Genomic DNA, 27,307 nt, shown 5'->3' with positions numbered 1-27,307 from the left:
TTCAGACTTGAGTTTGCTGAATAAATTTTCATTTCTAGAAAGGCTTTGTGGGAGTGGTAGGGGCATCTCCTTTTGACATTTCCCACTAAGGGAGCCACCTAGCATGTCCTATTACTGTAGGTTTTGCCCTGCTGAGAAGGAAAGAAGCTTATGATAGCTTTCTGAATAACTCTGAAAAAATGAATCTGCTCTACAGATATCATCAACAGACCCTGAACAAAGATTATATAGAATTCCACTGACAGTTAAAAAGATTTACTTCTGGCTCAGACCTTGGTAAGAGACTCAATATTTTAGGAGGACTAAATGCAATCCAAATCCAAATTCCATGTAATCATTGGTCACATAAAAATGCATTTTCTACCTATGCTGTTGAAGACTTATTAAGAAAATACTTAATTTAGTTTTCAATTTCCAGAGGTAAAACATGTAGGACTGAGATTTCTCTGTTGGACACACACACACACACACACACACACACACACACACACATACACACACACACCTTACTATCTATTATAAAGGTTTGTATTATTGATATACTATTGAGTAAACAATTTTATTACCTGGAAAATATAAGAATCCATTAAAGTTAAAATTGACTCTTGAAATCCAATATTTATTTAAATGTGCATCAAAACATCTCAAAATTTTCAATATTTTTTTTTTACTTAAAGACTATTAAAATACTATCTATACAGTTTTAAGAATATACCACAAACATCCAGAGTGAACGGTAATGCAAACTATGGACTCTGGGTGGTAATGATGTACCAATGTGGGTTCATAAATTCTAACAAATGCACCACTCTGGTGCATGATGTTGATAATTGGGGAGGTTATGCATGTGTTAGGACAAGGGGTATGTGGGAAATTCTGTACTTACTTTCCACTCAATTTTGCTGTATCTAAAACTACTCTAAAAATAGTCTATTAAATACAAAATAATATGTCACAATAATTCATTTGAAATCTCTTATAAAAGTTTAATACATTTCTAACACAGGGTAATACAAGGTCCTAGCCTTTCAGATATCATAATTGGAGTGAGAAAAAATAATTATCATGCAGTATGATACATGCTACAATAGAGCTTAATATAAAGTGCTACAGAGTCATCAAAGGAGAAAAGGAGATGAATTCTACCTCAGAGACTTAATCAAATATATTACCCAGGAGATTTTATTTACATCTGAGAGGATGATCAGAAGCTTGTCAGGTTAAGTTAGTGGGGCAATATCATTCAAGGTCTAAGGAGACTGCTTTAAAGTGTAAGAGGAACAGACAAGGAGTAGAAGAAATAAAGAGATCAAAATAGGAAAATGAGAAAAGAGAGAAACTTGTAGGCCAAACTATATCATTGAAATTTGGCTCCATGATCAAGGAGCCAAATAAAATTAAGAAGGCATGACAAATAACCTTGGTTGAAGATAAGGCAGGGATGATAGCAATGGAAAGGAGATTCCAGAGTTAGTGACCCACCATAACCTTCTATGGTCAGGATGTAACCACAGAACCACCTCAAAATGATCCTGTCCTGTTTCTAACAAGATACTGAGTTGCTTCCAAAGACAATAGACCAAAACCCCAAGTCATGCAGCCACAGCATACACAGAGGAGAGAACCTGCACCTACAGCCAAAATTTCCCCCAAGACCAAAGAATCAAGATATGACCAGAACTTGAACACCAGAACCTTTTAGAAGCAAAGGGTCCATTGTCCAGGAAGATCTAATACTGAAGCCCTAACACAAATGGCCAACTTGAAATTAAAACTTGCCCCACCAGCACTTCCACATATCTGTTCTGCTAACTCCTTAAAGACTCTCATCTTTTCCTTCTCAGGGAAGTGAATTTGGGCTTTCTCCAGGTCTCCTCCTTGGGCTGCTTCTTAAAATACTCTTTCCTTGTTGCATACTCCATGCTTAAGTAATTTGTCTTACTGCATGCTACTCATTTATTAATTACATTTTACATTGGCTTTAATAGTCATTTTATCTGGAGAAATCAAACCCATATAGTCTTTTGCTCAGAGGGCTTACGGGAAACAAAACACCAACTCATGGGTCAAAGGGTAAGTCAAATCTCTCTGAAAAGGAAAACCTAGATTTGTTCCTTGCAAACATAACTGATGATTATTGGCTGAAAGATGGAATCACTGCATGTATAAAAAGAAAGGTTGAAGCTTGATATTTTATTTATTGAAGTTATTCTTAGATCACAATTAACTTAACTTTATACATCAAACACTACCCCCAGTGAAACACTGGGTGGATAAAAGACCCCTTAAGATAATCATCATCATGTAATAGTCAATATACCCAGATGGCTCTTGGAATACATAATCTATTAAAATACATCCTCTATTGGATTTTAATTAAGAGACAGAGTGTAAAGCCCAAGCATTATGTACAATTTTAAAAAACAGTTTTACCTCCCTGAGTGGTGTTAGAAAAATGAGGTTTAAATTCATTTTTAATAAATTTCTTCCAGCTTTGTATTTATCCATCAATTATATCTGAACTTTAAAATACTCTGGTTGCATTTGTCTCAGAGCAGTAATGATGCCTGACCTTATAGTTTATTTGGGAAATCCATTTGTACTAAATGATGAATATGTGTACAAATGAAAACCATAAGCTCCTTGAAGACTCAATGTTATTTTTCTCTTTCCTTTTCTCCCTTGCTCTCTCCCTCCATCCCTCTCCCCCTCCATCTCTTTGCTTGCACGTAGTAAAAACTCAATTGAAAAAATTCAGCCCCCTGGAAGTATATATTTGCTATAGTTCAAAAGTAACAACTAAGTTTTTGACAAAAAAAAACCAACACAAAAAACAAAACAGAACTTATATGAGTCTATTCACTTATTTCTTTGACAAATATTGGTTGAATATTTATTTTATGCCACATCATGCATCAGGCAGTGGAGATAAAACAGTAAACAAAGACAAACATGGAGATTGTTCTCATATTGGGTCGGCAGCTAAGTAATTGCGGGTTTCACACATATATGGCTTCAGTTGAATTTTTAGGTTTGCAGACGTAGTACAAATGTAAAACACATTTTGTTATTTGATAGTTGGCTATTCAGCTGTTAATCAGTAAAAAAAGTTTTTTGATCTGTTTTGTGGTTTTCGTTTGGCGTTCGTTTAAAAATGGAAAATCAAAAGGAACATTTTCGTCATATTTTGCTTTTTTATTTCCGCAAAGGGAAAACGCATCGCAAGCTCATAAAAAGTTATGTGCTGTTTATGGTGACGAAGCCTTAAAAGAACGGCAGTGTCAAAATTGGTTTGCCAAATTTCGTTCTGGTGATTTTTCACTCAAAGATGAAAAACGCTCTGGTCGTCCAGTTGAAGTTGATGACGCCCTAATCAAAGCAATAATCAATTCGGACTGTCACAGTACAACACGTGAGATTGCAGAGAAGCTTCATGTATCACATACATGCATTGAAAATCACTTAAAACAACTTGGCTATGTTCAAAAACTCGATACATGGGTTCCTCACGAACTGAAAGAATCACAGTTAACGCAACGCATTAGCAGCTGCGATTTGCTAAAGAAACGTAATGAAAATGATCCATTTTTAAAACGACTGATAACTGGCGATGAAAAATGGGTTGTTTACAACAATATCAAGCGGAAAAGATCGTGGAGCAGGCCAGGTGAACCAACTCAAACAACATCAAAAGCTGATATTCATCAAAAGAAGGTTTTGTTATCAGTTTGGTGGGATTACAAAGGAATTGTCTACTTTGAACTCTTACCACCCAACCGAACGATCAATTCTGATGTCTACATCGAACAACTAACGAAATTAAACAATGCAGTTGAAGAAAAGCGGCCCGAATTGACAAATCGAAAAGGTGTTGTATTCCATCATGACAATGCAAGGCCACACACATCTTTGGTCACTCGGCAAAAATTAATGGAGCTTGGTTGGGATGTTTTGCCACATCCACCATATAGTCCTGACCTTGCACCATCTGATTACTTTTTGTTTCGATCTTTACAAAACTCCTTGAATGGTAAAAATTTCAATAATGATGATGATGTCAAATCGTACCTGATTCAGTTTTTTGCTAATAAAAACCAGAAGTTTTTTGAACGTGGGATTATGATGCTGCCTGAAAGATGGCAAAAGGTCATTGATCAAAATGGGCAATACATTACAGAATAAAGTTATTTAGTTCCATGAAAAAATTGTCTTTGATTTTCTTTAAAAAATACGCAATTACTTAGTTGCCGACCCAATAGAACTTCCAACTTATTGTAGGCAATATCAAATAAATGACAAAAAATATAACCATAAAACATGATAAAAGTTATGAAAGAAATAAACATGATGTTAAGATACAGAATACCTAAAATAAAGAGTCTTGATTTAATAATCAAGCAAGGTGTCTTTGAGGAGGTATAATTATTTATTTTTAAAATATATTTTTATTTATTTCAGAGAGGAAGGGAGAGAGGGAGAGAGAGAGAAAAAGAGAGAGAGAGAGAGAGAGAGAGAGAGAGAGAGAGAGAGAGAGAGAGAGAAAACATCAATGATGAGAGAGAATCATTGATCAGCTGCCTCCTGCACACCATTCACTGGGGATCAAGCCCACAACCTGGGTGAGGAAGTTCAATTAAACTGATATCTATAGGATAAAGATTCCATTCTGCAAATGTTTTTCTAGGGAAAAGCCTGCACAAAGTTCCTGAGGTAGAAAAGAGTCCTCCATTGTTTTGGGAATCACTTTTTAGATCTGTCTTCATAGATTAAAGGGTAATTTTACTACAGTTAAGAATATTGAAACTGTCCTTGACAGTATAATTTATCATTTTAAATAATCAAACAATTAGCAACAGTGCTAAATCAAATGAATTTGTAGGTTTTGAATATGCTGGATTATACTGTTCCTGGTAAAAAATAAGAAAGCTAGTTCTCACCTATCAATTGGCTCTAAAACAATTTTAGAAGGAATTCTGAAATTTGCATGAGATGAACAGAATTCACACACACAAAAAAACAACAATAAAAATGGTTCTGTCTTAAACATATGAAAATATGGTCACTCTCACCATCTATATATATAAAAGAGTAATCAACCATTCTCATTTGACTAGTCAACCCGTAGCTATTACTGTATATGCAATGACTACCAGGGGGCAAATACTCCAACTGGAAGGTTAGGTTGCTGCTGGGGCCCTGTTGGCTCAGGATCTGGTTCACCCTCACTAGATTCCCTTTCAATGTGCACGAATCCATGCACTGGGCCATTAGTTATTAGATAAATGCAAACTAAAGACACTATTTTTTTCAGCAATCAGGTAGGAAAATATAAAAAAAGTTTGATAATGCCAAAACTGGTTTGGCTCAGTGGATAGAGCTTTGGCCTGCGGACTGAAAGGTCCCAGGTTCAATTCCAGTCAAGGGCATGTACCTTAGCTGCAGGTACATCCCCAGTAGGGGGTGTGCAGGAGGCAGCTGATCAATGATTCTCTCTCATCTACGTTTCTAACTCTCTATCTCTCTCTCTTCCTCTTTGTAAAAAATCAATAAAATATATTTTTTTAAATAAAAAAATAAAAAAGTTTGATAATATATAGTGGTATTGATGGTAGGAGAAAATAGTTACTCCATACCTTTTTGATAGATGTGAATTGGTATATATTTATGCATTTGTATGTGTTTGCATTTACACGCGTGTGCATGGCATTTCTCTAGAAGGATAGATAAGAAACTGGTAATATTACTTCCCTCTGGTAAGAGTAAAGGAAGATAGCTAGGTGGTTGGGTGACAGGACAGGAGATATAATTTTAATTGTATATCCTTTCCTTAACTTTTTTGAAATTGTATTATATGTAACAAATTAGATAATTAGAGCTTTAAGGGCACTTTTAGAGGTCCCTTTGTTTTGAAAAAAAAATACTTTACATTAAAATGATTATAAACATATTCATCTAGCCATTCCTTCTTTACATCTATCAATTCATGCATCAATCCATCCTTCCATCCATCTTTCATCCATTCCATGTTTAATTTATATAAATATTTGTAGAACTCCTCACCATGTATGGTACATGGTGAGTATATAAGGGATAAAAGGTTAAATAAGACAGTTTCACTTTTATGAAATATGTACAGTAGTCATCCCTTACCCATGGTTTTATTTTCCATGATTTCAGTTACCTGGAGGCAACCAAGGTCCAATTTAAGGGGAAAATTCCAGAGATAAACCATTCATAACTTTTTAACTGCCCACTGTTGTGAGCAGTATAATGAAATACTTTTCCTACCTGCCCTCCTGGCTGGGATGGAAGTCATCCCTTTGTCCAGCATAACTACACTATACACTTCCCACTTGCATAATAATTACTTAGTAGCCTTCTTGGTCATCAGATTGCCTATTGCAGTACCACAGTGCATAAGTTCTAGCCACCCTTATTTTATTTAATCCTTATTTTATTTAACATTTTTATCCAAAGATCAAGAGTAAAGATGCCTGAAATTCAGATATGCAAAAGAGAAGCTGTGAAGTGCTTAAGTGAAAAGGTTAAAGTTCTTGACTTACTAAGGAAAGAAAAAATCATATGCTGAGATTGCTAATATGTATGGTAAGAACAAATGAAATTGTAAATAAAGAAAAATAAGTGAATGCTAGTTTTGCTGTTGCACCTCAAACTGCAAAAGTTATGGCCACAGGGCATAATATCAGAACTTAGTTAAGATGTAAAAGGCATTAAATTTGTGGGTGGAAGACATGAACAGAAAACGTGATTGATGGCATATTGTTTGAGAAAGCATTGAGCCCATATGATGACTTCAGCAAAGGATCTCCTGAATCTAGTGACCTCATTCACGTAACTATTACAATATATTGTTTAATTGTTCTATTATATCATTAGTTATTGTTCTTAATTTCTTACTGTTCCTAATTTATAAATTAAACTTAATCATAGATTATTTTCATTTTCATGTGAATTACCTTCCTGGTCTTTGAAACCCCAAACCACAAACCCCTTTATTTTTAGCTTAAGCCTCAACTTCTGATTTGTCGTGGGGTCTTGTATATCCATGGAACCTCCAAGCATACATACTTAACAAATTTGGTTATTTTATCTTGATAAACCCCCTCATGTAAATTTGATTATTAGACCAAGCAGAAAAGCATAGAAGACTAGAAGGAAAATTATTTTTCCAACCCTACACAAACAAATGGTTTTTTAACAATTGTGCTTTTAAGTAGCCTACCTATTAAAGAGTAATATGTAAATTAACCATCACTCCACTCAAACCACACTCAACAGTCATGCCCACCAACCAATCAGAGCGAGTATGCAAATTAATCCCAACCAAGATGGCTGCAACCACAGAGAGCAGTTGAGAGACTTGGATTTCACTGACAGTAGAAGCCAAGCTTTCTGCATACTCTGGCCAGCCTAGGCCTCCACTCAAGGATACAAAGTTTCAATTATAGAAGGTACATCCCAAGAAAAATGGTGGTAGCCATCAAGCTGGAGAGAACAGCTAGGGTTGCCCCAGGCAATGGAGGAAGCAAAGCTTTCCACCTGCCCTGGTCAGCCTAGGCCTCCACTCCAGGCTACAAAGTTTCAATTATAGAAGATACATAAAACCAAACAGAAATGGCAGCAGCTGGTACTGAGCAGGGGACTTGGCTCCGCTCGAGGCTACAAAGTTTCAATTGTAGAAGGTAAATAAATTCCAGATACCAGGGCCTCCATTTGGGTCACCGGGAGGCATGGCCGGCCTGCAAACCACCACAGGACCCTCACCCAGGCCGCCCCACAGCCCAAGGGAACCCCCACCCTGATCCGGGACACCCTTCAGGGCAACCCAGCTGGCCCTGACCTGTGTACCAGGCCTCTATTTTATCTAATAAAAGAGTAATATGCAGATTGACCATCACTCCAACACACAAGCTGGCTGCCCTCATGTGGTCGAAGATCCTGCCCCCATGTGGACATAAGAGGGCCTCCACAAGATGGCCAGCAGTGTAGGGCAGTTGAGAGGGACCAGGTATGCAAGGGAGGGCAGTTGGAGGCGATCAACCCTGCAAGGGAAGGCAATTAGGGGTGACCAGAGGAAGTAAGATGGGGGCAAACAGCCTGGCAGGAGAGCAGTTAGATATCAATCAGGCCAGCATGGGAGTGGTTAGGGGGTGATCAGGCTGGCAGGCAGGCGAGCAGTTGGGAGCCAGCAGTCCTGGATTGTGAGAGGGATGTCCGTCTGCCCATTTAGGCCCGATCCCACCAGGCAGTATAACATCCCTCGAGGGGTCCCAGATTGGAAAGGCTCCAGGTTGGACTGAGGGACATCCCCCACCCCATGCACAAATTTCGTTTACCGGGCCTTTAGTCTATTTAGAAGTGTCTTGATAAAATATGTAGACCTATCCTTGAACTTGAGGGAGAACAGCAGAAGAAAACATCTCTGAATTTGCTCTAGATTTATTACTGTCAATGAGATAATTGTAGTATTGTCATCTAAGTCTTAAATTGTATCAATAATATTACTAGCCAATGAGCAATTTAAAAAGGAATTTCCCATACTTAAACTACAAAGGCAAAATACTTTTCCTGCTACATAATTTGCACATAAAATAAATATGACAAAATAATAATATATATGACTTTCCTAGTTTTCACTATATTTTGGCTAAAATTTCACTTGCAGGAAGCATAGGTTTCAATGTCTCTTATTTTGAGAAATTAATTGCTTCATTTTTTTTATAACCGTTGGAAATAGAACTTTACCTTGATGTCTATATAACACCTTTTCCAGGCATACAAAAGACAAATACTAATACTACTAATAATTTAAAGTGATCAAATTATTAGATGTAATGTTCAAAACCCATTATAGGGATGAAGCTAGGATAAAGTAAAAGCAATGGTTTATGCTTTGCTATTGATGTTACTATTACTTGCCTGTTGTCCTGCATGGATAAATTTATTAACAGTGGCTAATTTTTTTTAAACCTCCCAACCTTTCACTATAAGGAAAGGGAAGATGGTTGTGGTTCTTTTTCTTTTAATATATTTTATTGATTTTTTACAGAGAGGAGGAGAGAGGGATAGAGAGCTAGAAACGTCGATGAGAGAGAAACATCGACCAGCTGCCTCTTGCACATCCCTTACTGGGGATATGCCCGCAACCAATGTACATGCCCTTGACCAGAATTGAACCTGGGACCTTTCAGTCTGTAGACCGACGCTCTACCACTGAGCCAAACCGGTTTCGGCGGTTGTTGTTCTTTTAATCACAAATTTGCTACATTAAAAAAAATTATGTCATAGGTTTGCAGGACTTGTTTTACTTGCTTAATTGAAGATAAATCTATGTCTCATTGTAAAATAAGATTGTAATTGGAAAAAATACCCAAAGCAGAAACATAGTAAAAGTAAGATAGATTATCACTATTAATTATAGAAAGTGAAGGTTTCAAAAATTTTGTTGTAAGATTATACTTAAAAACAAATCAAACTTAAATAACCGTCTAAGTACCCAGGTAATCTTTTTTAATTAAAATTTTATTTATTTTAATCTATTTTTATTGATTTTTAGAGAGGAAGGGAGAGGAAGAGAGAGATGGGAACATCAATGATTATTGTTTGGCTGCCTCCTGCATGCTCCCTATTGGGGAGAGACCTAACTAAGGCAGGTGCCCTGACAAGGAATCAAACAGTGACCTCCTGGTTCATAGGCTGACACTCAATCACTGAGCCTCACCAGCTGTGCCCTAGTAATCCTAAGTAAATATCAACCTTGGAGTATGCTGGCATGATGAAATAAAGGAAATGTCAAAATAGAAATATAGAAATCACCAAAGAATTGCTTTCTTTCTTTTGCTTACAGGAGATTTTTATTAATATTGCAAAACAACAAGTCTCTCTCTGACATTTGGATTCAAAGATTTCTCATAAGTCTATGGTTGTAAAGTGAATCTCAAATTTATGAATGAAAGAATTAGAATTTGAAAATGTTAATCTAATAGTTTTCTTTGGGTTAGCATACTAGATTGCAGTATATTTCAAACCACAGCCAATATTGCAAGTATAAGTCCTATGAAAGGTCATTGATTAGTTTTATATTTTAAGAAACTAATTTTTTCCTCTAAAAATTCTTTTTTTTAAAAAGTACAATTTCATTGTCCTTTATTTGGACAAATATATATATATATATATATATATATATATTTTCAGGTTACATTTCAAACCTAATGCATGGATATGAAAGTTCTGGCAATAGAATATGTGTGCAAAATTGGAGATTGATGAAACAAGAATAACAGCCCAAATCCATTACTACACAGACTGAAATATTGAAAAATGTATGTCATCAATAAAATCCTCATATCCAAAATTTTTAAAAAATTACAGTTATGTGTATACATTTTAAGCATCAAAATGTGTTTATAAAGTGAAATATTAAGATGAAATATTAAACATAACCTGAATGTTTAGAATGAACAAACCTGAAGTTCATTTGGAAGGTTGGAGAAAAGGTAGAAGATGGTTCCAAGGCTGGGGGGGTTGGACAATATTTAAAGCTTCTAGGAACACAATTTTCGATGACATAGTTCAAAATGTGCTAAATGACTAAGTAGGCTTTTAAAAATTGTACCTTTTTTTAATAAAATAAAATCAATTAATTGACTAAACTTGCAAGTTATTGTGACCCAGTATGCATAGCTAAGCAGTTTTAAAAATGTGCCTTATTGGAATTGGGGTGATCACCTCAGCAGACATCAATGATATATTGGAAATACTTTTAATTTTAAAACCACAATGCTATTTTCTGGAAGATTGCTATTTTGAATCTTTTCATTCTGACAGTATCCTATAAGGAACTTTAAGGGATAGAAACCCTGATTTAGCAAATAAAATCTGAATGTTTTGGATGCACCAGATTTGGGGTAGAAGGAATTCATGCACTTTCAGAATTTGACTTTTGGGCTCCCTGAGTAACTGAACCATAACTTAAATCTATTAACTGGACCACATGAAATTGTCACTAACCTAATGCTATTGATGAAAAGAGTAGCTTGAAAAATATGGTAGGCTTTTCTAGAACATCTTTAAGAAAAGCAATTACCCTGGCTGGATAACTCAGATGGTTAGAGCATCATCCCACTACAACAAGGTTGTGGGTTGCATCCCTGATCAGAGCACATACAAGAAACCAACCAATGAATGTTAAATAAGTGAAACAACAAGTCAATGTTTCTCTCTCTCCCTTCTTCTCTCATTCTCTCTCTTTCTAAAATCAATAAATTTAAAAAATTAAGAAAAAAAGAATAGCAATTAAACATTTTTGAGTTGGATACATAAAATATTGAAAGAAATTTCATAGATAGGAGAGGAAGTTTTAGGGTATAGGGGGGTCCATGGGAGAGGAATGTGTCTGTGATGGGAAGGAGAGAGCTCCAAGATGCCAGAATGCTTATCTTACTATCACAGAGGACAGATAAATGTTACAAGAGGAAGGCATGTTCTCACAGAGGATAGAGGAATGTTGCAAGATAAGGAGGAAAAGAGAGAGGGGCACTAGGTAGACTTTGGACTTTGAAATGGATACTCTGCAGAAGAATGACCAATTAGGAAAGCATAGGGATCATATATTAAGGAAGAGTCCAATTAGAAACTGTCATGAAAAGACAAAGAGCTGTAGTCTTTATAAACCTGGAAACAAAGAGACTCAGATTATTGATTTTTTTTTTTTCCCCTTTAGAGAGAGTGCAGGTTTTTCCCATTTGGGGACCCCTGTCCAAGCAAAGAGTTTGTATATGCTTCCAAAAAAACTTCCACATTTTTATTTCAAATCTTTTAGTCCACAAATTTATTCTTCAAACTTCGTGAGACAAGAACCCACAGGAAGAGTCTGTACCCCAACTCCATGTATCAGTATTGTATACAATAGCAACTAAAATTAGTTAAATCAATTGTGGGAGATATTTTAATCACCATATGCCTATGTAAAATCTAAACTGCAAGATATTTTAAACTTTAGGAAATAGCCACAATTATGGGGAGTAGTAGTACTGGAGAATATATTAAGTCTGATGAAAGATTAGTGTAGTGGAAACAAAGGATAGTGGTTAGATAGCTTAGGGTGCTCACTGACTAGCTTTTAAATCTTGGTTGATATGAATATTTAAACCATAATTTTCTTATTTTTAAAATGGATGTGATCATTGTGCCAAATCAATAGGTTATATCTTTTGGAAAAGTCTTGGCTTAATGTCTGGCATATATTAACTGCTTAAAAAATACAAAATATAATTATTACTGAAATGCATTTACTGACTTATTTATGCCATAGTGTTTATCAGTAAATTATTTGGGCCTATATTCCTCCTACTTGGAAGGCTTGCCTCTATTACAAAAATCTCCATCTTATCTACCACTTTGTCAAATCTCTCCTCTCAAAAATCATTTCAGTCCACTCTGAAATTATTAAAATCCCTTAAGATAGGTGCTCAATAAATATGTTTTATTGTATATATGAAGGTTACAAAAGAAATACTAATTTATTGAAGTGTAACAAGTCTTGTTTTATCTTACTATACACACACAAAAGAATCAGCAAAAAATCTATTAGTCAAATAAATATATAATCACACAGAACATTTATGTAATATGATTTTTTTCTGTTTTCTTTCCTTTTTATTCAAATTTGCCTCATCCAGCACTCTGACTCACCTGCCTCCTTTTGTCTTACATGACTACTTCCTTAATCATTAAGCCCTCAGGACAATGAGGTTCTGATCAGGCAACAAGTAATCTTAGGAACACAGTCTCTGTTGACCCGAGACAGAGTTTTGGTCAAACCAGAGATAACATCTCGGCCTCAATTGGGTTTCAGTTCCAGACCCAGGAAATCAAAGGACCCCTCAAACCATACAATTGTGAAGCCAGACAAACAGCATCATGGCTGACAATAGGATCAGATGAAATGATCAACTGTCCCCTACCCTGGCTCTCACTACATTACACTGTTACTAATCTAATACTATTGATGAAAGACAGAAGAACTTGAAACATATAGTAGGCATTTCTAAAACAGCTTTAAGTATAGGAATTAAACATTTTTGAGTGCAATACATACAGTATTGTATATGATATAAACTAAAATAGAAACTATGACCCTAACTATAAACCTAACTTCCTTAATCCTCTATAGAACCTATTTTCTAGAACCCTGGGGAGCCAGATCTTTGAGCACAAGCTCATCTGTAACTCTGGGCATGGCTCCATTTCCTTAAAAATAAACCTGTACTTTCTTAGCTACAAATTCCTATTTGACTTTCATTGGGCTTTAATACACACAGGCTACTGAACCCATTTAGTTTAGTAACAAATACAAAAAAAAGTTTTTAGGTTGATCTCCTAATTAAGTTGTAAATTCCTTGAAGCAGATTTAGGGTTTAATCACCAACTCCCATCAATACTTAGCTTTTATATTAATCTTCCTAAAATTTTGTTCCTACATCCTTCTGGAACCTTCATGTCCTTAATAAGGATACTAAACATGATATACAAGGCAGCATGGTGCAAAGGCAAGATTATTTGATTAGGAGCAAGAGACACATTTTCCTGGCCCCTTGTCAAATGTATCATGGGTGCTCAAATATAAAACCATCCACCCAACATGTGATATTGTGATTTTATAATAAGAAATATATATTTGGTCTTTGTTCCCATTTCTGGTACAGATCTCCTAAAGCCCTTGAAATTTCATGTGTTGAGAGCTATACAAGCTTTTTTTTGTTTTTTGTTTTTTTATAAATGAGGTGACTATGGAAAGCCCCCAAGGCACCAAGTATGGGGATTGGTTGCCAGGGAAGCAACAAAATGATTAGAGGGTTGAAACCTTCAGTCCCATCCCCTAGATTCCAGGAAGGAAGGAAAGAAGAGCTAGAGATGAAATTCTATTACCAAAGGCCAATGACTTCATCAACTATGCCAATGCAATGAAGTCATCATTAAAACTAAAAGGACAGTGTTCAGAGAGCTTCCAGGTTAGTGAATGTAGGGAGAATGGAATGTCTGGAGAGAACATAAAATCTCTGTACCATCTCCCCAAACCATAATCTATGCATTTCTTGAGTGTGAGAAAAAAACAAGTAATATTTTCGATCAAAGAAGGGAATTTAGGCAGCAACCATTTTGGTTCACATGACTTGCAGCTCCTTTGGGGGCCTCCATTTTAAAGGGGCAAAGGTCAACTCCTCCCCTTTTCCTTTCAATTAGCCAATTGCACAAGAGTGAGGGACAGATGACATGTTTGTCAGTCATAAAATCTTAAGCTGACCTTCAGCTCAGTGTGTGTGCTCAGAGACCTTGTGGGTGCATGTGTGTGAGCACCCTCCAGCAGAAGTAAAGAAATATATTTGCTTTGCTGTCTGGCTCCCAAGTACCTTTGTGTTCTACCAGGACTTCTGGTTTTGAGGTTCACCTTATTTCTAAGATGTTATATCATTTTATTAAAAAAAATACCTCATGATTTAGTAAATAGTAAATGGATTTCCTGAGTTCTGTGTACTATTCTATAAAATTAATTGAACCCAAGGTGGGCTCTTAGGAACAACTGATTTATAACAAGTGAGTTAAAAAATATAGGTAACAACCTGGACTTGCATTAGCCTCTGAAGTGGGGGGTCTTGTGGGACAGAACTTTTATCCTGATACTGTCAGAATTAAGTTAAATTTGTAGAAGAGCAGTATTTGTCACCTGGAAATATCTCCCTTTGATATAAGGGTTATTTTAAGCTGGTTATTTTTTAAGAAATAGCAGACTTGGGAAAGGCTGTGAAAGAGTTGTAGAAGTTACCCTTTTGTAAGGAAAATTTACATTTATAAGGGAAATCTCCATTTGTAAGGACTTCTATATCAGGAAGAGTATGACTCTAAATTTCTAGAGGCTCTTATCAATGCAGAACACAATGACTTAAATCTGCATAACAATCTTATCCTTCTTTACTGTGTTTTTCCTGATAACTTCCATAACTGACTCCCCACCACCACCATCTTTTATCTTTAGCTGAATGTGGTATTTAAGGTGAGGCTTCTAACATTTTGGCAAATTACTCAGTTTTTCTGGATATGTCCCTTGTATACAAAAGGTATACATGTTATTAAACTTTTGTTTGATTTTCTCTTGTTAGTCTGTATCATGTCAATTTAATTCTTAGATCAGACAGAAGTGTTTAGAAGAGTAGGAAATATTTTCTCTCTAACAATATTTAGGTCTATGGTACTGTTTTGTATTCTGTAAGTTTGTTTATATGTGTAATCTTTAAAATACTCATTAACAATAACATCTACCAAGTAAAAAGATGAAGTCATATCCCTAGGAATATTTTAATACTTATTCAATGTTTGGCTTCATTTGAAAATATCAATTCTATCAGGTAACCACCTTATGGATCTAAAAGGTGCGATGATATGTCTTTTAAACAGTATTATGATATTCAATCTAATAAAGAAGGAATATGCTAATTGACCATTACACCCTTACAAAGATGGCAGTGCCCACAACCAATAAGGAGGGCATATGCTAATTAACTGCCACATCCTCAAAGATGGTGGTGCCCACAGCCACAAGAATGCAACACCCAGTCCTCTCAGTCCTGCCAGGGAGATAGGCTTACAGCATGGCCAGACCCTCCTCCAAGTGCATGCCTGTGTCTGGAATCCCGCAGTCCCCTCAGCATCCCAGCTGCCCAGAGCTGGCCTGATGTGCAAACAAGCATCAGATGGCAGCTTCCCAGCTGATGCCCAAGGTGCAGGTAAGCCTTGGATGGTGACTGCCTAGCCTCCCAGGGCTGGCCTAGGCACAGGAAAGCCTTGGATGGTGGCTGCCCAGCTGCAGAGGGTGCCCGAGGCTCAGGTAACCTGGGCTGGCCCAGGCTTGTGTTGCTGGCAGTGGCAGCAGCAAAGATGTGATGAGGACGTCACCTTCCCCTGATTGCTGGGTTGCCTCCTGCCCCTGAGGGACCTCCCCGACTCCAGTGCATGAATTTTCATGCACTGGGCCTCTAGTTCAAAATAAAACAATTGGGAGTGGCTTTGAATATGAGACATTTTAAGAGACTGAAACAATGTAGATGTAAGTAGAATACCTGATCACAGATTAATTTATGTGAGGTGGGGATGGGAAGGATGCTGCTTATATCAGACCAGCACTTACTGGCAACTTTAAGTTGTCATATTACAGATAAAAGGTAATGAGAACAGTGAATATTCATTTGTGTGGTTTTTTCCCTGTCTATTTTTTCCCCACTGATTCCTTGATTTGTTTAAATATATTCCCAACATTTACCCTTAAAGTAAAGAAAGTTATACACAGAAATAATTTCAGAGAACAGTCAATAGTATTCAGTGACTGAATGGGTTTAGGAATGGATAAGAAAAAAAAAAAAGAAATGACTCTAGGGATTTCAGATTTAGAAGCATGGAACCACTGGTGCCTATAATGGAAAGAGGAAAGTCATGAAGAGGTAGTATATGTGGGAGTAGATAATGAGTTTCATTTGGGATATTTAATTGTGAGACTGATAGGGGGACACTTAATTGGAGATGTTCTGTAGGTGTAATGATATTAAGAAGGGGAAAAATCAATTAGAGCTCCACTAAATTATATCAACTGTGTCCAAACCATATTAATTGCATGTGTGTATAGTTGGTGTGCAGTGCAGCAAGACTGAATGCCACTGAGCTCCCTTCAGCTCTACATTCTTTGATTTGATGAAGAATACACAGGGTGACACAGCAGATACAGCATGAGTCCAGCTCTTTTTTCTCACTGTTCCTCTGACTACAAAATGATAATACTGTGCCAAGTCCAACTAACTGATCAGGGTTACTAAGGGTATCAAAAGCCACCATATACTTGAAAGTAATAGGAAAACGAAAATGTATCATGTAAATGTCTGATACTTATTATTATTACTAGAGGCCCGGTGCATGAAATTCGTGCACGGAGGGGGGGGGTCCCTCAGCCCAGCCTGCACCCTCTCCAATCTGGGTCCCCTTGAGGGATGTCCAACTGTCCATTTTGGCCCGATCCCACCAGGATCGGGCCTAAATGGGCAGTTGGATATCCCTCTCACAATCCAGGACTACTGGTTGCCAACTGCTCAGCTGCCTGCCTTCCTGATAGCCCCTAACCACTTCTGCCTGCCAGCCTGATCACCCTCTAACCACTCTGATGCCAGCTTGATTGATGCCTAACTGCTCCCCTGCCAGCCTGTTTTCCCCTAACTGCCCTCCCCTTTAGGCCTGGACACCCCTAACTGCCATCCTCTGCAGGCCTGGTCCCTCTAACTGCTCTCCACTACAGGCCTGGGTCCCACCCAACTGCCCTTCACTGCAGGCTCATTCACCCCTAACTTCCCTCCTCTGCTGGCTTGGTCACCTCAAACTGCTCTCCCCTGCTGGCCATCTTATGGTGGTCATCTTGTGTCCACATGGGGGCAGGATCTTTGACTACATGGGGGCAGCCATCTTATGTGTTGGAGTGATGGTCAATCTGCATATTACTCTTTTATTAGATAGGATAGAGGTCTAGTGCAGGGGTGGGGGCCAGCTGGTTTTCCCTGAACGGTGTCTGGTTTCAAGGTGGAGGTTCCCTTGGGGTGTGGGGCAGCCTGGGCGAGGGGCCTGTGATAGTTTGTAGGCCAGTCACATCCCCTGGCGATCCAAGCAGAGACCCTCGTGTCTGGTATTTATGTAACTTCTACAATTGAAACTTTGTAGCCTGGAGCTGAGCATAGCTTCCTGCTTGCTCTGTGGTGGCAGCCATTTCAGTTGGGACTTATGTATCTTCTATAATTGAATCTTTGTATCCTTGAGTGGAGGTTTAGGCCAGCAAGGGCAGGCAGAAAACTTGGCTTCCTCCATTGCCGGGGAAACCCAAGCCTCCCTCCTGTGGCTGTAGCCATCTTTCTTGGGTTTATTTGCATACTCGCTCTGATTGGCTGGTGGGCATGGCTTGTGGGTGTGGTTTGTGCATACAGTGGAGGTGTGGTCAATTTGAATATTACTCTTTTATTAGATAGGATGTCTATTATTCTACTTGAAGAAGTATGAACTTATACAAAGTACTTGGGTTAAGAGAAGCTTTTATTACTTCTAAAATTTAAATATTATCGAAATTAATTCCCAGCTGCTTAAGATACTTTAAACATCATCACAAACTAATCATAGCCTAACCTGCTTTTTAGCCCCATTTTAGCACCTCCCCCAAGTATCAACCATTTCAGAAACATGACTACCCATTCTTTTTTAAGACACCATGTAAAAGCATTCCTGTAAGCTTTTTTTTTTTTTACATTTTTTAAATTAAGGTATTTTATGTTTACATATCTTACCATTGCCCCCCCACCGCACTCCTATACATGCCCTCACCCCCCAATGTTTTGCATTTGTTGATTATTCTTATATGCATGCATTCAAGTCCTTATCTCCCCCACCTCTCCCTAACCTTCCTGCTGTAATTTGACAGTCTATTTGATGCTTTACTGCCTCTGTATCTATCTTTTTGTTCATCAGATTATAATGTTCTTTATTATCCACAAATGAGTAAGCTTTTGTATTGCAGGTCCCTCTATACTGGAATGCAACCTTTACTCCTCCATACCCCCAGCACTTCTTTGAAATGCATTTAACCATCACTCCTACTTTAAAAAGAATCATCCACTCCTTTTGCTTTCATACCATTTAAGTCTTAAAATTTAAGATATATCTTTATGTAAGGACAACATTAAAGGTCTCTTCTTTTCTTTGCTGTGGCCTTGCACAATTTATGAGAAACGCCTGGTGACAAAACCCCAATATCTTTAGCTTCTTTGATTCAAACAGCTCTCCAGGACAAGATAAGCTGCACTCAAGGTTATATTCTTTCAGACTCTTCCCCACTGTTTTTACAATTCAGGAACAATTTGCACCAAGGTATCTCTAGTTAGTAGAAAGGTACCTCCCCCATTGACCCTCAGGAGGCAAAGATTTAAATCTGCATAACAGCCTTACTCTTGTTTACTGGCCTTTTCATGTTAGTCTCCCACAACTGGCTTCCTTCTGCAATATCTTGTCTTTAGCTAGAGAATGGCATTTGGGTGATTATTTGGGCCATCTAGGGAAGATACTTAGTTTTCTTGGTTTTCTGAAATGTAAACAGGAGGTGCACATGTTACTAAACTTATTCATTTTCTTCTTGTTAATCTGTGTTTTATACAGAGATGTTTCAGCAAAGAACCTAGAAGCACAGAGAAATATTATTTTTTCCTCCCCTACCGAGTTATATGGGCCAAGTATCCTACTTGCTAGAGGATAATGCATGCTTATTGTTGATTACTGAATTCTTTTTGATTATTGCATTGTATAGATGATGCATATTTATATCAATATATAGATAATGCATATTATAAATAAATGAAAAAATAGAATAACTATATTATTCTGATTTATAAAATATTTTGCTCAAATTTATGCTAAGGCATAAATAAATAGAATACAAGTGGCTTTACTGTTAAGGTCATTTAGAGAATTAAAAATAAAAGTGTGTAATTATGTGTATATATATATATATATATATATATATATATAGGCACACACATATACTCACATGCTAACGTAAAACATCGATTTAAAGTTAAACTTTGCCCTAACCAGTTTGGCTCAGTGGATAGAGAGTTGGCCTGTGGACTGAAGGGTCCCAGGTTCTATTCTGGTCAAGGGCACATGTCTAGGTTGTGGGCTAGATCACTGGTAGGGGGCATGCAGGAAGCAGCTAATCAATAACTCTCATCATTGATGTTTCTCTCTCTCTCTATCCCTCTCCCTTCTCTCTAAAGCAATAAAAATATATTTGCAAACATAATGTTAAACTTGAATAAAGTAGATTTGTTATATGATTAAATGGTAATGCATGTATGAGTGTTGAAAATATGCATGAGTGAAAACCAAATGCCAACTATATGAATCTACCATAGAACAATTAGCCAATTAAGAAATTATTTTTGTTCAAATAAGTGTATTCCTAACTCTCTATTACATCCTAATGCTTCATTGCATATTCAAGTTTGAGAGATTAATACTTATAGCATTAAGGCAGATAAAGTATGCATAATCATTCGAAATTGGTCCAGTGATAGCTGTGATAAATTAGTGTGCTTGCTTATCTAAAGGAGGAAGTCACTATCAAGGACAAGGCAATTGCTACCAAGCTAAAATGAGAGCCTAGAGTTTCTAGACTTACCAGATTTTCAGAAAGAAAAGCAGGACTTTTTATTTCTTTAATATTTCAATTTTTAATTATTCTTAAATAGTATACACTGCTAGACTCACCCTGTAAGCCTTGGCTGATATACTATGCCTTATCTTAATTATGTAGACATATATTTAGCACATGTGCATGCGCAAGTATGTGCACACACATACCATGCTAAAGAAACCTAGTTGTTAACATAAATAAATATAATAAGCTATATCTGTACATGCATGTTAAAATTACCTCAAAAAACAAATGCTGCTCTTTTGTGACAGGTGCATGTATATAAGAACTTTCATTTGAAAACTTGTACAATCAATAATAAGGATATATTGTAAAGTGATGATGTGTGTCACATTATGTATAGTTTCTTGCATTTCTCTAATAACAGTGGGTAGATTTTTGTTTCAGGGGAAGTTCTAACTTTATTTACAATTCACCAGTATATTTCCCATATGTGGGATAAAAATGCAATAGGGAAAATAAGCAACATACACAGTCTATACCTGGCCTCCACAGTATCTGGAATATAGGTAGAAATAAGGGGACAATATTTAATATTTGAATTAATTTCATAGGGGCAAAGAAAAGAGAGTCTGAGTATCTACTGAAAGAAACACAAATATATATTGATGTTCATATGAGAGAAAAGCAGCAAGCTCTGGTTAATCTTTGACACTACAGTGCCATTGGAATGATGGAAGTAGAAGCCCATGAATGCACTAGGCTGGGTCAACTGGTCAGAGGATATGTCTGGCTCCCAGTTCTATGGCTACAGCTGAAAGAAAGCAGTGATCCCAAATACAATGCAAATTTACATACAAATCTGAGCAAAGTGATCTCCACAAGCTGGACCTGGGTATTCACAACCCCTGTTCTTCCATCAACAGAATCAGGTTGATTTCAGGGATAGAGAACACCTATAATCTCTTCTGATGCAGCCTCCTTAGTACTGTAATACCATATCTAGGATATTAAAAATTCATTTTAATAAAATTTATATGGCTAAAATTCATTCGAAGGGCAATGCCAGTCTCATATTTAATTAGAGATAACTATTGAAAGTTTTTTAAAAATGTGTTTTAATTTTTAAAAAATTAAATATTTTTTTAAAAAAATGTTTATTCATTCTTAGAGAGAGAGAAAGGAAGAGGGAGAAACATCAATGTGAGAGTGAAACATCAATTAGCCGCCTCCTGCACCTGCTCTACTGGGGATTGAGCTGGAAACCCAGGTATGTGCCCAACCAGGAACCAAGCTGGTAGCCTTTCAGTGCAAGACAATGCCCAACCAACTAAGCCACACTATCCAAGGCCATAGATCTTTTTTTTAATTTTTATATGAATGTACATTTTTTAAAAATTATAACAAAAAAGCACTAAAAAGTTAAAAGTTGTAAAAGGAAGCTGGAAGCAGAGACAGGGACATTAAGACAAACTTTATAGAATTTAAATTTTATCTCAGAGCCCATCCACTAAGGGAACAAATAGGCAAAATGAGAGAGGTATATAAGCCTTACTCATAGCACTAAATGGGGTTGGTGATCAAACATGACACAATAGTTCTTTATTTATTATGGAGATAATAAACTGAACTGGGGGATTTAAATGTACTGGGGGAAATTCAATACAACAGCTAAAATGATTGACTAAGGAGCTAGAAGGTCATAATCTGAGTAAAATTGAAAGAACAAATTATGTGCAATTTAGCTCTGTGCTAATGATAGGAAAGAGATAACATTCTATATAATAAAAGCCTAATATGCAAATTGACTAAATGGTGGAATGACCAGTGGGTGGGGGTGAGGCCTGTGAGGTGTGGTGCCAGGCCAGCCAAAGCAGGTGACAGTAGGCAGAGGGAAGGGACCACAGCAGTGGCGGTAGGGTGATGGAGGCCAGACTGGGGCTAGGCTTGCTCCCTGCCATCAGTCAGACATCCCCCAAGGGCTCCCAGACTGGGAGAGGGCAAAGGCCAGCCTGAGGGATCCTCTGGCTCCCCAGTGCATGAATTTTCATGCATCGGGCCTCTAGTTAAAAATAACTGAATGGTACAAGCTTCAAAGAAGCAGAAGAGTTCTGGCACAAATGGATCTATGCAGGGGAAAAAAATGATACTTAATTACACAAAATAAAAATTGTTGCCTGTAAGGAACAGTGTTCTGAGATTAAATGACTACTGTTGAATGGGGAACCATCAGAGAGGCAGTGATGAGAGTGTTATCTTGATGCTTGAAGAGGCTAAAATGAGACGTGTTACCAGAAAACACATTACAGAATTAATACCCTAAGGAGATGGATGTACAGCTATTTGAGAAGGGCTGCAGAACTGTCACATCACCAGAACACAGGGTGATGAGTCAGAATTTGCGTCTTTGTCCCAGTGAGTGTACTCTTGTTCAACCTAGTTTACTTTTATGTTACTCAGCTTCCTTTCTGACTACTTCTGTGGCATGCTGTGTGACTGATTTTGTTGCTATCTAAAGGCTTTGCTAAATGAGATAATACATGTCACAATAAAAATTTCATGTGAGCTGAAGTCTAAAGAGTTAAGGACATTACAAAGCACAATAGGGAATCAATGAATGCTAGTATTCCATATCATCAAAACAATGGGTTGAGAGTTTTAGTTCAACGATGGTAAGCATTTATAAGTACATTATCAATTATTTAAATTGATATATCTCTTTTGGAAAGAGCAATAAACACTAGGTTTCCAAGATGTCAAAAAAGGCATACTTTGCTGTGCCTCAAATCCTGTGCTTGACTTTGTCCCCCCCCCCCCCCCTATTTTTTATTCATTCATTCCCTTCTTGTAATATGATGTTTGTTTTAAATTTTTCAATTACAATTTACATTCAACATTATTTTGTATAGTTTTGGGAGTATAGCATAGTGGTTAGATAATGATATACTTTATGAAGTGTTCTTCCTGATATTTTTAGTACCTAATTGGCACTATACATTGTTATTACAATAATAATAATTTACTAAATTTTTGTAATATGGTATTTGACACAGAGAAAGAATATACCCGAATATCATATATCCAAAATAATATATAGAGTTAAGTTACAAAGCATAATAATGTAATGAACGCATGCTTGTTCCAAGAACTGAACTATCAATTATAACTTCCACCTGAAACTAATATAGTGTTCACACACTACCCCTTCCCTATGCTGCATTCCTCTTGCCTATTCAGGGTTAACTACCTTTTTGTCTTTTTTTTTTGCTTTTAGTTTTATCACATATGTATGTGAATGGGAACAAAATATGCGACCCAAAAAATGGCTCTTGGGCATATTGATTATTTTGGGTGATCATTATTATTTTTAAATATGTTTTAAATTGATTTGAGAGAGAGAGAAGAAGGCAGAGGGAGAGAAAGAGAGAGAAACATTGATTAGCTGCCTCCTACACTCTTCCTACTGGGGATGGAGCCTGAAACCTGGGCATGTGCCCTTATCAGGAATTGATGGGAAGATGCTCAACCGACTGAGTCACACTGACCAAGCCTGAGTTGATTGTTTGAGAGGCTGCAGATACAAGAAAATCTCTCTAAAAAGAAGTTACCCTTTTGTAAGGGAAATATCCTATATAATAATCCTATATAATAAAGAGGTATATGCAAATTGACTGTCACTCCAACACACAAGATGGCTGCCTCCATGTGCTCAAAGATGGCCACCCCCATGTGGACAAAAGATTGCCTGCAGGGGAGGGCAGTTGGGGGGACCAGGCCAGCAGGGGAAGGCAGTTAGGGGCAACCAGGCTGGCAAGAGAGGGCAGTTAGAGGTGACTGGGCCAGCAGGGGAAGGCATTTGGGGGTGACCAGGCAGGCAGGGGAGGGCAGTTAGAGGCAATCAGGCCAGCAGGGGAGCAGTTAGGCATCGGTCAGGCTGGCAGGGGAGTGGTTAGGGGGTGATCAGGCTGACAGGCATGAGAGCAATTGGGAGCCAGCCGTCCTGGATTGTGAGAGGGATGTCCAACTGCCCATTTAGGCCCGATCCCACTGGTATTAGGCCTAAACTGGCAGTTGGACATCCTTTGAGGGGTCCCAGATTGGAGAGGGTGCAGGCTCGGCTGAGGGATACCATCCCCCATGCATAAAATCCGTGCACCGGGCCTCTAGTAAATTTATAAGGGAAATCTCTATGTGTCAGGAGAAATCTCTCTGTGCCTGTAAGAGATGGATGACTCTAAATCCCTAGAAACTCTTATCAATGGAGAAGGCAAGGACTTAAACTCTTATCAATGGAGAAGGCAAGGACTTAAACCTATAATAATGATACCCTATTTTCTGTGCTCTTCCTAGTCACATCCTATAACTTCCTTCCACCTCCAACATCATCTTTTGTCTTAAGCTGGAGATGGTAATTAAGTTGGTGGTTTGGGCCATTTCAGAAAATTGTTCAGTTTTCTGAGTCTCTCCCATGAATATAAGAGCTATATACACATATAAAAATTCTGTTTGTCTTTCTCCTGTTAAAGCTTTTTATTATTATTATAAGGAGGACTCTTCCAAGAGTCCTTGAATGATAGAAGGAAAAATATTTTTTCTGCCCTACATATGCATGACTAAATAATATTTTGGTTAAGTCTTTCTCTGCCTGAGATTTCTTGATTTCTTTCTTTTCTTTTTTCTTTTCTTTTCTTTTCTTTTCTTTTCTTTTCTTTTCTTTTCTTTTCTTTTCTTTTCTCTTCTTCCCTTCTTCTTCTTCTTCTTCTTCTTCTTCTTCTTCTTCTTCTTCTTCTTCTTCTTCTTCTTTTTCTTTTTTTTTTTTTTTTGCCTGATCTTGAGTGCTGTCTAATACAGGTGTCAGCACAGTACAGTCTATTAGCCAGCTGATAGTTTGTTTAAAAGTGTTATTAGACTCATCTATAAGCATTTGCACACAAATATCATACGGCTGACTTGGCATTACAATACAGTTAAGTATTTGCAATAGATATCATATAGCCTTCAAACTTAAAATATTTATTATTTGGACCTTTAAGAAAATAGTTGCAAATTACTGATAATGAAAGTGTTGGTTTTTTTGTTTGTTTGTTTGTTTGTTTTTTAGCATACATTACAATCTTCTTCTATGTTCTTACATGTGACTGTAGTTCATTCACTTACTAGTACACTGCTATATACTATTCTATAGTATGCCCATAACACATTTATTTGCCATTATAAAGATTGTAGCTATGAATGTCCTAGACCCCAACCTGGCCCAGTATAAATTAAGTTTTTAATTAATTTTTAACCTTATTGTTTTTCTGAACATGGAAGGCATAAATACTCATTAAAGAAAGTTGGAAAGAATGGTAGAATACAACAATTTTTTAAATTGCTTCCCCCTTAAGACAACCACTATTATTTAATGTTATACCTTTTTCAAATCTCTTTTTTTAATTAAATTATTATGTGTACATATACCATTGCCGCCCACTCCCATACATGCCCTTCCTCCCCAGAGTTTTGTGTCCATTGGTTGTACTTATATGCATGTATACAAGTCCTTCATTGATCTCTTATCTGTTATATTGTTCATCAATTAGCAGCTATGACTGGATCACTATCATCTTAGCTTCCATTACTTCCTTATTCTTATGAGTAGTTCATAAATCTCACTTTAATGATTTAACTAGAAAGCATTACAAGGGAGCAAAATTTGCCACTCCAAACTATGTCTCTTTGGGGATTATTTTAGGCTGATTATTTTTTTAAATATATTTTATTGATTTTTTTTTTTACAGAGAGGAAGGGAGAGGAATATAGAGTTAGAAACATCAATGAGAGAGAAACATCAATCAGCTGCCTCCTGCAAACCCCCTACTGGGGATGTGCCGACAACCAAGATACATGCCCTTGAAGGGAATCAAACCTTGGACCCTTCAGTCCGCTGGCTGACACTCTATCCACTGAGCCAAACCAGTTAGGGCCAGGCTGATTATTTTTAATAAACAGAAGACTCGGGAAGTTTTTCTTTTTCATCTTACCCTAAACTGCCTATAAGAATTTAGATAGAGGGCTTATAGAAGTAGAGATATCAGGCATAACTACATGGAATATGGGCTAAGTGTGATAGAATGTTGGGGGGGACTTAGCAATACCTGCTTGTTCATAGTCCTCTCTGAATCCCATTATCACTGCATTTTAACCAAATAGTTGCTCTTCCCATCTTCCTATAAATTGTCTTGCTCCAATTTGAAGTCCTAGGCCCCTAACCTTTCTTTTCTCCTTAGCTCAGGATGGCATATAAGCCTCATCTGCATGACTTATTCTCGGGTCTCATATTCTTATGTAGTTCCTATATTTACATAACATTTTTTCTCCTATTACTCTGTCATATGTTAATTTGGCCATTAGACCAAGCAAAGATCCTGGAAGGGTAGAAGAAAAATTTTTTCCTCCCTGGCAGCATTAAATGTAAACAATCATTAGGGAATGGGGAAAGGAGTTAGTAATGCCCCCCACCCCCCCTGCCAAAAAAAAAAAAGGTAGTAGTTTAAGAAATCTTATTAAGTTCTTGAAATTCATATAAAGTTTAACATATGTTCTATTCTTGGTATTGTCAAATGAACTCAGTCCAGCAAGGACAGACTCTACTTCACACCTCTACTAGAATCTCTTAAACCCATCATAAAGGGGCATAGATTATTTTAACCCCCAATTTTTACCTCTTATCTTCATTTAGCACAAGCTATTGCTATGCCTGCAACCTTTTCTCCAAAGCATCCAGAAATACTCCATTCCGTTAGTAATTCACAGGATTCTTATCTTCATTTCTTCTTACTATTTTTCTCTTCCTCTTTTATTTTTAGACTTACGATTTCCCAAAAAGCTAGTCGGCCATTACATGAGTCACTCAAATAATTATATAAGTGAAGAGAGTGCGGCCCACAATGTAGGCAGGGAGAAGCTGGGGATACTCTTACCCCAAAGGTTTTGGTGCCATAGCAACCTTTATGACAGTAAAATTCTGAAATGTTACCTAGGAGATTTGTATCTAGTCCTACTTTTGGGTGGGATAAA

The 27,307-nt window shown here is 37.1% G+C and overlaps 1 protein-coding gene across 3 annotated transcripts in view; it reads right to left on the bottom strand.

The window, feature by feature from the left end:
* The window catches only part of DMD (dystrophin), a 2,141,216-nt gene that overhangs the window by 1,831,838 nt on the left and 282,071 nt on the right, over positions 1–27,307 (bottom strand). The gene's annotated exons all lie outside the window — the stretch shown is intronic.

The sequence above is a fragment of the Pipistrellus hanaki genome, assembly GCF_964339955.1.
Source record: "Pipistrellus hanaki genome assembly, chromosome: X".
Lineage (NCBI taxonomy): Eukaryota > Metazoa > Chordata > Mammalia > Chiroptera > Vespertilionidae > Pipistrellus > Pipistrellus hanaki.
This window is presented reverse-complemented; position numbering and strand designations above follow the sequence as displayed.